This window comes from Chenopodium album, chromosome 16 (genome assembly GCF_948465745.1).
Source record: "Chenopodium album chromosome 16, dcCheAlbu1.1, whole genome shotgun sequence".
NCBI classification, from domain to species: domain Eukaryota; kingdom Viridiplantae; phylum Streptophyta; class Magnoliopsida; order Caryophyllales; family Amaranthaceae; genus Chenopodium; species Chenopodium album.
Genome location: NC_137849.1, coordinates 38402087 through 38414495, shown reverse-complemented (window position 1 = coordinate 38414495; position 12409 = coordinate 38402087). Strand labels below are relative to the sequence as shown.

The following is a 12409-nucleotide window of genomic DNA, read 5'->3' as shown; positions in this document are numbered from 1 at the left end:
CTACTGGCAAACATTTACATCTCTTGCAAATTTCAATCTAGAACTAATTATTATTTGACTTGGTCTAATTTGATTTTATAATTGACTAAATTTTGACCGCATTTTAATACTAATCTATAAAGAAAAACAATATCAAAATGGATTTTGTTAGATTTATTTACATTATAAATTTTCCAAATATGTATTTTTTGTAATACACAATTAACAATATTTAGTAGTAAGTAAATGTAATTAAAAGTTCTGATCTGGTCTGATATGAATGTTTTCGATCTAGTGTGATCTGATCTAAATTTATTAAGTAATAAGTATCTGAAATAAATTGAATAGAACATGTTCCTATAATCCAAAAAATGCTTTATCAAACCAAGGAAAAAAAAAGATAAAACTCTTGAGGTAAATGTAATCCAAAAAATGTGATTGTGATGTAGACGGTGCTAATTAAATTTGTAAATTGTTCATGCCAAATTTTCATTTAGCTATAAAGAGATGTATTAAAATAAAAGTAGAATTTTTTAGCATAGATGTGTAAAAAAAAAAAAAAAAAATACTCGTAGGAGACTGATGCAAAATTTAAATTTTAAAATAAAATTAACGGGAATGCATTTGTAAGAAATTTAAACTAGGTAACTAGGTAAATGTTAATTCCTTCACGTCATCTCACTTGTGACATGTTTGATTAGTATTGATATACTCCATATCTAGTAATTAGAATAATTTAAGGATAATTTAACAAGGAAAGTATCATTCTAACGTCTTTGTTCATTGCAACCTCTTTTCTAAACTTTCGCTTCTCTAATTCTCTTCATTATGTTTTATTACGTTACTAGATTAAACCCCGTGCAATGCATGGTTGTTAAATAATTCTAATGACAATAAATTTTACCAAAAATAATGAATATAAATATTATAAATAGACTTAGTAGTAAAAAGTATGAAATATTGTGAAAGAAATTAATTAAACATATAATAGTTATAATGGACAATTTGTTTGATATTTAAGGACATTTATTTTAGATTTTATACAAACTAAAAGTCATAATTTAATTACAATAATTTTTTTTTTAGTAAGTGGTTTTGGAGGGAAAATTTTTTATAATATTTTGCCAAGTGTTTTCTAAGTTTCGCCTTTAGTATAATGTAATTGATTGATTAAGAATTTATGGATTTTTGGGATGCTTACTCATGTTCACTTCATCTTAAATAAATAATATTCAGTAAAATTAAGTTTAGTTCAGTAAAAATTATTAAATTCAAAGAAAAAATTATCATAGAAAATCAGTAAATAATTTCAGTTTAGTAAAATTATTTTAAATTCCGCAAAAATTGTTCAATTTAGCAAAATTAAAGCGAAATAAACAGTGTCTTACTCTACTGGTCGAATTACAATGACATCCATTCTCATTAACGAGGTTTATTATACACATATACATCACAAGTGGTCGCTTAATTAGTTCTACATACTTATGTAGCTTTGTCCGTTGCAAAGTTTCACACTAGTATGTGTGACTTTTACACCACCCTTCTTGTCCATTGCACCTTCCTTGTACCTTCATTTTCATGGACCGTCATTCCTTTTAGTATTAGTATTACATTTAAATTAATTATCAACCATGAAAAAATTGCTAGCGCCAACAACCATAGCAATCAACTGTCCAAATTATAGTGTGCAATCTCTTTTTTTGGGTGCAAAATGCAAAGTCTTGTATTTTTTAAAGTAAGGGTTAGTTAAATGCATACAATAAAGACCAAACAAAGGAAATAGAGAAATCTTTGTCAGTCAACCTTGTCTCTCTATATAAATATGCGCACACCTCTCTTATCTAGTTATCTCTCACTTCATTTCTCTTTCTGTCTCCTCACTTTCTTACTCTTTCTCTCTCCTCTCTTTCTTTTCTTCCTCTTAATTGTTCTTTTTTTTTTTTTCTAAACAACCAACAAAAATGGAGGGAAAAACGAGGCAGACCCCATTGATATCAGTTATTAACAATTGATGTTTATAACATGCCACTGTAGAAAAAAGTATTAATAAAATATTGGAGTTGTGATATGGAGTCCGTTTTCCATTATTTTATATTAAATGCTTCAACGGTAGCAAAGTAACTTGAAACTTAACGCCGTCATCCCACTATTGCAACTGATGAACATCAAAAATCGTAAATCAGGAACTAGATTTTGTCAAACACACTCAAATAATTGTACCTAATCAATTCAATACCAACAACAATTTCAGACCATTTAATAAGTTAATAAAATATAAATTACCTGTGGTGTGGGGGGAATCATGAACCTTTGCTGAGATTCTGGAAAAGGGTGGAGCCAAATATGAACCAAGCACACCAGGGACAAGCCTGATCAAAATAAGAACCGAGCTCGATTCGGGGGCAAGCTACCAGCCGACAACACGCCACGGTCCGACTCTTGTCAATAAATCGAACTGAATTTGGGATTTCCTTTGAAAAATAAGACGGATCTAGTTAATTACGATCAAAATTTGCCCGATTTCCTTTATTCCGATTAGAATCCTCCGACTACGAAGCTACGAACCTGCACTCACTAAGGTTATGGTGGATGGCGAGTGGAAAGGGGCCGGGGAATCAATTGGGGAAGGAGGAACAAATTGGGTCAACGTGGAGTTAGCTTTGTTATCTCCGTCAACTCGCTCCTCAATTCTCCAACGGGATTTTAATTTTTTAAATTTGCAGGACATTCGTACCCTTCATTTAAGTGTGTAAATGACGGTAATGCCCCTGATATCAACAATCCAAGTTGATATCAGTTATTAACTTGTATTTCCTCGGGAAAAACTATCACATTTTACTTGAAGCCCAAGAAAGTGAATAGTGTCATCCCAGCTAAGAGGAAGCTTGTTAAGCGACTCATTTTCGATCAATTCGTCTCTTTCTTTCTCTCTCTTTGTTCCTCTTCCGACTCTGCTTCCTTCATGCACAACAACACCAACAACAACACTGTCAACAGAAACAACAGCGACAGCAACAGCAACAACAATAACAACATCAACAACAGCAACAACAACAACAACAACAACAAAAATCATCGGGTTTTTCTGGTTGATGATTAACATTCCAGTAGTATACGATCAAGTTAAGTGGAGGATGAGGGTAGATCACAGCTTACAATTTCTTTGTTTTTGTGAAATTGTTATATGGTGATTTCTGATTTTTGTTATTTAGTTTGAATTATGTGCAATTGATTTATATTTTTTTTAATTGTTCTTTCTCTCTTGGATGGGTAATTCAGGGTGCCCTGATTTTCCTCTATTTTGAGTTCATTATCATCGCTTACTACCAATGAATCATGTGATCTATCAATGAAATTATTTGCAGTTATGTTAATTATGTAAATTGAATTACTATGGAGTATATGTGATATGACAACAAAACTTAGAAGCCGGAATTTTAATGAATGTCAAAGTTTTGACTTCTATCAGTTCTATCATAAAACACGCGGCAGAATTTTAAAAGCATATACTAGTAATTGACTTGATGTAACTTGTCAATATATACTTTTTATTTTTTTTTATTTTTTTATTTTTTATTGACCTGTTTCATTTATTATGTTTGTCAACTTAGATTTTTTTTTTTTTTTTGAACCAATTCGTCTAATATATTGAGATGAATTTAACAAAATCTTACATGAATATATTTTTATTTACACGTATATAATTTTTTTAAAAAAAGAGTAATAAATAATATAAAAGACAAAATGAGTCAAGTAAAAATAACAAATGAAGTAATATTTACTTATTTAGAGACAGAGGACAAAGGACAAGTTCCCAATTATAAAATGGTTGCAAAATTAGTGCAGCTATACATAATAAGTACTAACATAGTTGGCCATTTGAGATACTGTGATGTTAAACTAACCAACTAACCATGGCCAATACTTGTTTATTCTCTTTCAATTTCAATCCAAAAAGTACGGGGAACATATTTATATATAAAGGCTCAATCTCAACGTACTACTTTTAATTTTTAAGATGAAAATCAATACCTACAATTTTCAATATATAAATTATTAATTAATTCAGGATAATTTCTATTTTAGAAGTGTCTTACTAAATTAATCCTACATAACTTAATTGTGATTTTTAAAAAATACGGAGTATTAATCTTTTTCTAGCAGTTATGCTTTTGTTTTGGCCACTACCAATGCAGACGCTTTGTGTGAACTTTCAACAAAGTTGGGACTGTTTCCAAGTACTTATAAAGTTATAATCAACCATAGTTAAGACCTACTAATCAAGAACGGGTAAGACCTACTAATCAAGAACAGGGTATAGTTAAAATATTGACGTCAACAACATACATAATGTTTCCTCTTTTCTTCTTATTATTATAATTTTATTATATTTCTTTTTTTTTTTTTTTTTTTTAAGGGAAACAAAAGGCATTTTTATTATATTAAATCAATCTCCGCCAAGTCACACAAACTTTGCGGATAAGAACCAATACATACAAGTTCATGACTACTGCCGGTATCCCATCTAGAAACCGTATGAGAAACCTTATTACATGCCCTACTAACATGAGAAATTTTGAAAAAATCAAAGGCCAAGCTATCTAATTTTATATCATCAAAGAGAAGGTAAATAGGAGTTGCTCCTCTGCCCACGTTGGATATTGCATTAACAACATTCATAGAATCACTTTCCACCCAAATATTCATGTACCCAAGTCTTCTCGCAATATGCATACCAAACTGAATAGCCCAAGCCTCTGCCATATCAACATCAGTAGCTTCACTTTTCCACCAGCTTCGAGAAACCAGCAGCCAACCTGATTGCATCAGGTTGTTGTTGCTCGAGCACAGCCAAATTTCGGCATCTCCACGCTGCCCACATTAGACTCGCAATGGTACGAAGCTTATCAGCACTTACCAGCTTCTTCGCTAGCCACTACCAGCGTTCCATCAGAGAAGAAGAGGGAACAATCCACTCACTACTAATTAAATCACATTGACCCTGTTAAATTGTGACTCAAAATCTAGTAGGGCTGACTTTGAACGATTATATCTCTCAAACTACAACTGATTTTGAGGTGATTCAAGTTGGAGGTGATAGCTTGGTTCAAGAGCTTTCCAACGATAGGTCATATGCCCAATTCCGATAAGAAACGAGAAAGTTATGATCGTTTTACAAAAACCTGACGAAGCTGGAAATTTGCAACGAGGCTGCGAGTTACAGCTCTATGCGAGTGAGCTATAGCTCGGCCCTATGAAGACTTGCGGCAGGTATGAGCTAGCTGCCGAGCTATAGCTCGGAAGTTAGGTTATTCTAGGATAATTTATGGAATATTTTCTAAAATTATATCTTTTCTATGACGGCTATTTGTGTATACTTGGGGAACAATCTTACGGTTTTCTTGTGTTATAAAAGGACCCTTTAGTTGATCAATTAGATCATACCTTATTGAGCCATTAGATTTAAGACTCCTTTTATTATTCTCTTGTTTCTTTCTCCATTATAGTGAAGAAGCTCTCAAATCCCCCACCCGTGGATGTAGGTCTATTTTGACCGAACCACGTAAATCCTTGTGTTTTTTGTTTATCTTCTTTATTGCTTTTCTCGTTCTTAATTTCATTGACTTGTTCCGCATTAATCAAACACAATTACACCATTATTTCCTAATAGACCCCATATTTCTTCGCTAGCCACAACCAGCGTTCCATCAGTGTGTATAATTGATTCACAAGCAGCCCCACACAGCGGACATTGAGTATCATCGATTATGTGTCGATACTTTAACCGCTCATTGACAGCAAGCTGGCCCTTGCACGCACTCCAGAGAAAGTGTTGCAATTTCGGAGGAGCATTTAATTACTAGACCTTGTTTTATTTCTTCATTGAAAATTTGTAATTATAAGTAAATAAATTTCAATAAAATAATTTTAATTAATTAAGGATCAACAACAATTAATTTTAAATTTTTAATACAGATTAAAAAAAAAAAACGTTTTAAACAATATACGGACAATCATTTGACTATGATTAACGGAAAAACTAGTGAGTAGCCCGGGCGTTGCCCCGGGTTGCTACTTTTGTAATTATACAGTAAGAGTATTTTTTTAATGGATTTTGTATTTTGCAATTGTTTTTTTGAAAGTAAACTTTTTTTTTTTTTTTTTTTTTTAAATAAAGTATAAGATAGTTTTGGCACATTAATTTAACAATAATGAAAACATAGAGTAAAAGAAAGTTTCTTTTTCCTTAAACAATGGAGAATAAAGAGTCTAGCTGTCAAGGTAATTCAGTATCCACCTTAAATCATTAATACTGTCTTTTTATTTTTTATTTTTTTGAATGAATGATTGTGTTTTTTTTTTAAATAACTAAACTATGTGGTTTATATATATATATATATATATATATATATATATATATATATATATATATATATATATATATATATATATATATATACTTTTTCATATTTGTAGATAATTGGCTTAGATGGTTGAAGACTTAATTTTGTTATAATTCACGTTTTTATAAACGCCTTTTAATATATTAGTATAGATGTTATACATAGCCCTAAGGCTACATACAAAGAAAAATAATATTGAGTAAAAATAATTTCAGTTCAGTTAAAATAAATTCAATTCGGTAAAATATAATTCAGTTCAGTAAAAATAATTTCAATTCAATAAAAATAAGTTATGTTGAGTAAAATTCAGTTTTGTAAAGAAGAATTATAATACAAAATTAGTAAAAAAATAATTTCAGTTCAGCAAAAATAATTTCAGTTAAGTAAAATTAATTTAAGTTCAGTATAAATAATTTAAGTTCAGCAAATATAATTTTGTTTCAATAAAAATAATTTCAGTTCGGCAAAATTAGGGTGAAGAGAACGGGGCCTTAGTGCGTGATTTTGCAATGCATTCCTAAATTAATACGAAGTACATATTAAGAAAGACATTAAATACTTATTCATAGTTCTAAGAGCTACATATATCATTACCCATGATTAATTTGTAAGGGGTAAAAAAAACTATAGTTAGGTAAGATATTGTTATTATATCAACGTTATGAGTGTGTTCTATTCATTTGATTTTCACTAATGTGAACTTATTTTAACTTATATACTTACATGAACTTATCTGAACTTACCAAACCTTATTAAAATTTATTTTAATTGTAATTTTGTACTTGAATAACCCTTATCAAAATTTATTAAACCTGAAATGAACTTAATTGGATTAATATGAACTGATGTGAACTTATTACACCTGAAATAAGTGAAAATAAGGTGAGAAAAACAGACCCTTCTTGAACAACATTTGTTCCCCTTGTTGTTAGTCAATAATATTATTGATTTAAAATGAATTGATATGCTTGAAAATATTATAAATCAATAATATGTTGTATGAAATGAAGAATGTATTATTTAGGAGGGGGGGGGGGTGGTTTGCTACAGTCATTCATGATTTCAATTATTTAAACCTTTTCAACATTTGTTAGTTTTTTTTTCCAAAAAAAAAATTATTTATTTAATTTATTTATTATTATTATTATAATTATTATTACAATTATTATTATTATGATGATGATGATGAGAAGCAGAAGGATTTCATTAATGAAAGATAGTTAAACAACACTTACAAATAATTCCTAGGAAATCTAAAATTCCAACACAAGTACAAATCACCTTAGAACTAGTTTTATCGCAGATTTGATCAACGATCACCTTAATAATTAACTTCATTTGAAGCAATAAAATCTATGAGTTAGTACTAATTTGGCTTGAGATCCTTTCAGAGATAATGAAACCCTAAATCTTCAATCTTTAGCGCAGCACACGAACAAACAAAAAAAAAAGCCTAATTGAATAAACACCATCTTAAAGACGGGATCCATTTATTGAAAGCAATTAAAAAGTTTTTTTGGGGCTTACTACCAGTAAACACGAGTTTCCTTACAAAATTTACTTGAGATCATAAGAAATGAAATGGAAGAGAAAGAGAAAAAAAAAAGGGAGAAGAGTGAAAAAAAAGGAAGAGAAAGAGAACAAAAAAAAAAAAAAAAAAAAAACTTAGCAATGGAAGTTAGAAAAACCCTCCCAAAAAGAAACTAAAAACTTTGTGAAAAAACATTTGTTAGAATTTAAAATATTCTAAGAATATTTGGAGTTTTGATACCACTCAATCTTTCATTGATCCATTTCATACTTTATCAAAAACCTTTTTTTCTTTGAAATTATGAACCCCACGACCTTAGTTAAATTAATTTTTCCTAGAGTAAGGTCTTGTTTGGCAAATGGTTGTTGGCTATTGGATGATTTACTTAGCTTGTTTGACCAGCTGGAATGTTTGATTATTTATAATGGCTTTTGAAATTGGCTGTTTAAGCTGACTGTTTATAAAAGTGTTTGGTAAATTAATTGTTGGTTGTTGGCTGTTCAATAGATAATTTGTGAGCCAACAAGCCAAAAGCCAACAAAAAAAGCTACTCAAAGCAGTTTTTTCATTTTGGCTTAAAAGTCAGCTTTTTCATTAACTAAAAAGTCAATTAACAAACACATTTTTTAGCTGTTTGACCACATAAAAAAGCCAAAAGCTAACCAAAAAGCCATTAAAAAGCCATTTACCAAACATGACCTAAAACTAGGATACTTGTAACTAAAACAAGACCTAAATACATGAACGATCAAGGTACAAGTATGTATAATACAAATCATTTAGTGTAGTCATATACAATACATTAAAAGGTTTTTTTTTTTTTTTAAAAAAATACAATACATTAAACTAGCATGTGGATAATACGATGACGACGACGTCATGTTGGAAAAATATAATATTATTGAAAATGTCATGTTCGGAAAGAGAAGATTTCCTTAATGAATGGTATCACAACATTCAAAAACAAATACACACATATCTATTAATAATAATAAAACAAATGGTTAGGACGAAAGACACATTTGCAAATATAAAGTTATTTTTGGTTTTATAAGATTTTTTTTTAACACAAACCGAAAATATTTATATTACGAAGTAATAGGCTATTGCCATAGTTTTAATTACAACAAGCATCATATAATTTGTATAATGAAAATAGATGCTGACCAAAATAATGCCTAACTTATAGGCTAAGACCAGTACTTCACTATACATATCCACCTTAGTACCCATAACATTACATATCAGTACCCCAAAAGCAAAATCCATCCATATCTAAGATTAACATAGGACTACATTGACATAGCTGCAGTGATCTGTGAAGCAGCAGCAATAGCTTCATTTGCAGCAATGGTGACATGAACCTAATCAGCTTCATAAACTGCATGCACACATTCGGGTACAAGGTAATGAGTTTTGTATCCTAGTGCCATTTCCTTGCAAAAAACAGCAAGCTTGTGAGCCAGATTGTTCTTCTCTCTTGGAACATGTGTAATAATGGCAACCTAAAAACGGCTTAGGACTGTAGCCACATCACATACAACAGCGGCCAGTTCACGATGTGGATTTGGACCCGTAGTAAGCAACATGGTTCTCAAGGACTCAACATCAGTTTCAACTTCAACCTTCTTAATCCTTAGATCATCCGCAATTGACAGCCCATCATTCAAAGCATATAGTTCTGCTGCAAGAGGAGAAACTGCTAAATACTTACACGAAAATCCCACATACCTAGTCCCATCAGCATGCCTCAGAACACCCCCACCCGAAGAGGTTGCAGGATTCATCCATGCTCCATCAATGTTGATTTTTATGTATCCTTCCTTTGAAGCTTCCCAGTTGAGGCTTGAAGAGCTTCCAACCTTAGCCTTCCCTTTATTTTTCTTATCCTCCACCTGCAAGATAGTATAAGCGAACTGATAATCTAAGACAAATTTGTGAACAAAGAGAAAGAGTTAACAGGCTTATTCTCAAATACCATATTATTTCTTTGCAACCAGATATGCCAAAGAGCTGTGAAAAATATCAGTTTTCATTTTTTATCTAACCCCAAATTATAATTCAACCAAACTTTCCAATTTTCATTCTTGAAAAGATGAAAATTAAAATTTGTTGGTTGGTACACTTTGGCAAAAATGTCATTCCATAAAATTGAAGATGTACAACAATCTCGAAAAAGATGAATATGCGTCTCATTATAATTTTTATTGATGCTATAAGCATGAGGAAGGAGCTATATAAGTGTATGTGTACACGAGGAATAAATTGTATGTTGGTGCCTTAGTGCAGTTAAGGCGTTTTTAACACCGAGGGATAGGATTTGTGGCGCTTTATGCGTTTTAGGTGTCGTTGGCACCGAGGTAGAATTAAAAAGGATTCAACATTAAATATTAATTAAGTGGTCACTAATTATTCAAGAATTAAATTGGTATATTTAATTAATTGAATAATTATTGTTGATTGAATGATTATGGTTTGAGAGTCATTGATATGTCCATTGTATATAGTATTTTACCTCCGTCCCTTGGTCATAATTAGTAGTGTTTTTGGCTCTTTAGAGCCACTTTTATTACTAATTGGTGTTTACTAGTATTTTCGTAGATTTGGTTGACTTTTGTAGGGATTTGCACTTTTGGAACATTTTCCCGAGATATTATGGAGTATCCACGAGCATTGGAGATGCATGACCAGTTTTTATAGCCCAGGGCCGGCTAGAGCCATCGAACTGGTGATTAACGGCTCGGTATATGTGATGTTGGGGCATTTGGACTGAGTATTCAAGACTCGAGGAGGAAATCCAGATTGGCCCGAAGAATTAGAGCCCAATCGAAGTCCAAGGAATAGCCCAAGAGTGTCGTCCAGCCATTAGAGCTCCCGCCCGAAGGCGCACCCAGCCGAGCGGGGAAGAAAAGCTGGCGCCTGAACTCGCGCCCGGCCGGGCGCGAGAGACACACCTGAGAGTGAAAAGGCGGGCCCGATCGGGCGCGTGTCATTATTAGGAGGTTTTAATTGTCCTATAAGTTTGTTTTAGTTTAGGGTTCTTGCTTAATATAAATACTTTTCCGTTAAGCAAGTTTAGTATCTTCTTTTACTCTTTCTTAATTCTTCTCATAGATTTTCTCTCTCTACTTAGCTTTTAGATTAGTTTCTCTCTCTACAACTTTGTTCTTTACTCAATCCTTAATTCAAATTATTTGGTAACAATTTCTGCTACTTTAATCTCAGTTATTTACTTTAATTCTTTCATCATGTCTTATTTTATTACTTTGATTAGTTTAGATTTAATTATGTGTGAGTAGTTTTATTTATAGGGTTTGTGAGGATCCATAAATAATATGAAGGGGTGAATATGACTTGAGCCTGTCAAATTTTGGCGTCGTTGCCGGGAAAACGATTTTATTTTTATTTCTGATTGTTTTCTGTAGTCTAGGTTATTTCTTTATGTCTCAGAGAACATTAGTTCTTTGAGGCAAGTCTCATATTTGCTTTTAGGTCTTTGTTTATGCCCAGGTATTCCAGATCAGGTTATATCTGATTTGATCCTGAGATCGAACGATCCTTTCATAGCCAAAAGAACTTCTACAGGAAAATCCTGGCGGGCTCTGTGATAATAATAATTACCGAGACCCTCCAACTGATTCTAGTGACTCAGAAATTCGTTCAGATCCAGAATCAGAGATGGCGGTACCTAAGAAGCTCTGTGATTATTCACAACCAAAGCTTACAAATTTTCCACATCTTACTCCTACTCAAGCTCTTGATGGGGTACAATTCGAGATTAAACCCCAATTTATCACGATGATAGAAAGGAAGCAATTTAGTGGAGCTAAGGGTGAAGACCCGAATCTTCATATTGCAGACTACTGTCAGTATTGTAATACCATTAGGCAAGCTGGGGTCACACAAGACCAAATCAGGGAGATTCTCTTTCCTTTCTCTTTATATGGAAAAGACAAATTATGGTTTAATGGATTAAATAGAACTGCATTTGGTATAACTGACTGGGAAACTCTTGTTTTGAATTTTATAATAAATATTATCCTTTAGAGAGAACAACTGTACTAAAGAGTGCAATTCAAAACTTTGCCCAAGAGGCTGATGAAACTCTATATGAGGCTTGGGAAAGGTTCAAGGATCTACAGAGAGAATGTCCCCACCATAATCTGGCACAATGACAGTTGATCCAAGCCTTTTGAAATTCATCTAAAACAATATTGGATTCTGCAGCTAGTGGGAGGTTTATGAACCTTAATATTGATGATGCTGGTCAAGTTATTGAAGATATGACAATACATAATTCCCAATATGGGAATCCCAGAGGCTTTGCTAATAAAGGGAAACATAGTGTCGACTCTGTGTCCTTTTTACAAGCTCAATTAACCTCTATCTGCCAGAAATTAGATAATCTTAGTACTGAAAATGTAGCTAATGTTTCTGCAATTAATAATAATGCTAATGAGGCTTTTTGTGAAAATTGTGGAATTGTAGGTCATTG

The 12409-nt window shown here is 31.9% G+C and overlaps 1 non-coding gene across 1 annotated transcript; it reads right to left on the bottom strand.

The window, feature by feature from the left end:
* Window positions 1-11972: 11972 nt before the first annotated feature.
* LOC145587064 (small nucleolar RNA R71) lies at window positions 11973-12079 on the bottom strand. The gene has a single exon (XR_014101111.1). It is a non-coding gene; the product is annotated as a small nucleolar RNA R71 (small nucleolar RNA).
* Between the last annotated feature and the right edge of the window lie 330 nt (window positions 12080-12409).